Source organism: Galeopterus variegatus, unplaced genomic scaffold (genome assembly GCF_000696425.1).
Source record: "Galeopterus variegatus unplaced genomic scaffold, G_variegatus-3.0.2 Scaffold8163, whole genome shotgun sequence".
NCBI lineage: Eukaryota > Metazoa > Chordata > Mammalia > Dermoptera > Cynocephalidae > Galeopterus > Galeopterus variegatus.
The window spans coordinates 31,281-33,235 of record NW_007734274.1 but is presented as its reverse complement, the minus strand read 5'-3'; positions in this window follow the sequence as shown (position 1 = coordinate 33,235).

The following is a 1,955-nucleotide window of genomic DNA, read 5'->3' as shown; positions in this document are numbered from 1 at the left end:
CAAAGATATGAAAAGACATTTCATAAGGAAGATATATGAATGAGCAATAAACAACTGAAAAGATGCTAAACATCATCAGCTATTAGGAAAATACAAATCAAAACTACAATGAGATACCCTTTCTTACACATAAAATGGAAATGATTTTTAAAAAGCAGACAATAACCACTGTTGACAAAGATGTGGAGAAAATGAAACCCTCTTACATTACTGGTGGAAATGTAAAATGGTATAACTACTCTGAAAAGCAGTTTGGAGGTATCTTAAAAAGTCGAACCTAAACTTACCATATGATCCAGAAATTCTACTCTTAGGTATCTACCCATCCTCCCAAAATGAAAACATCTGTTCACAAAAAACTTGTATGAAAATGTTCATAGCAGCATTATTCATAATAACCAAAAAGTGTAAACAATTCAAAAGTCCTTAAACTGTCAAATGGGTAAACAAATATTACATGCACAGAATAAAATACAATTCAGCAATAAATAGAAATGAAGTACTTAATCATGCTACAATCATGAATAAACCTCAAAAATATTATGCTAAGTGAATGTAGTCAACATGGGTGATCCTAGAGGACATTATTGTAAATGAAATAAGCCAGACACAGGAAGAAAAATATTGTGCAAACTCACTTATAAAGGGAAAAAATAAATCATACACATAGAAAGAGAGTAAAATGGTAGTTACCAGGAGTGGGGGAAAATGAAAAGATATAGGTCAATGTAGGTCAAATGATATGAAGTTGTAGTTAAGTAGGATGAATAAGAATAGAGATCTAACTAACAACATAAGGATTATAATTAATAACATTGTATACTGAAAATCTGCTAAGAGAATAGATTTCTAGGCACTCATCATGAAAGGAAGGAAGGGAGGAAAGGAGGGAGGGAGGAAAGGAGGGATTATCACAAAGAAAAAAAAAGAAAGGTAACTATTATTCATTTTCCCACTCTAGAAAATAAGCAGGAATTTTACCTTTTATATTTACTACTGTATCCCCAGCAGCAATGTGGGGTAACGTTGAAATGTACTGAACATCAAAAGCATTTAATATTTGTAGACCAACTGGATAAGTTATCATTTTCCTCTGATAAAAATATAAATTTCACACTTGTATTATGCTCAACACCGCCCATCACTAATCACATACCCGTTCACAAGTGTAGGAAGGACAATGATTATTCATAACTTACAAGAGCCTGATGACACAAAAAAGATGAGAGTATAGAGGCTGAAGTAGACATGCAGGCCTTGAGTCACCTGTGGTATAACAAGGCAGATATGAATAAGAAGCCAACAAGCAGGCGGAAATATGATGCTGCTGCTTAGTGGAGTAATCTGGCTTATCATACTCTGGGAATCATCATTTCTGTGAAACCATGAGACTGAGTGAGCAGAGGGAATGTATACAGAATGAGAACTGAAGGTGCAGCTGTTCTTCTTGCAGAAGACAACCAAGTGAAGAATGGCTTATGAGCAGAGAAATAACACAATAAAAGAAGAGTGACATGAATGGGTTAGAGGAGAAAAAACCTAAATCCTATCAGAGGGTATGAATTTCCAGATGGCAGCAGTGGAAATGGATAGAGAGAGGAGAAACTGTAACAATAGCAAAGGAAGAATTATTATTTGTTGCCTGCAGGATAGGAGAGAAAGAGAAGAGGAATCTGCAGAAAGAAATCCAACTAAGGGCCGGCCCGGTGGCGCACTGCTACAGTGTGCCGCTTGGGAGTGCGGCGGCGCTCCCGCCGAGGGTTTGGATCCCACATACAGACCAGTTCCCGCTCACTGGCTGAGCGAGGTGCGGACGCAGCACCGAGGGTTGCGATCCCGTTGCCAGTCCCAGTCTGGTACAGGCGCGACACTGAGGGTTGCGATCCATTGCCGGACACGAAAAAAGACAAAAAGGAAAAAAAAAAAAAAGAAATCCAACTAAGAGGCCAACAAAA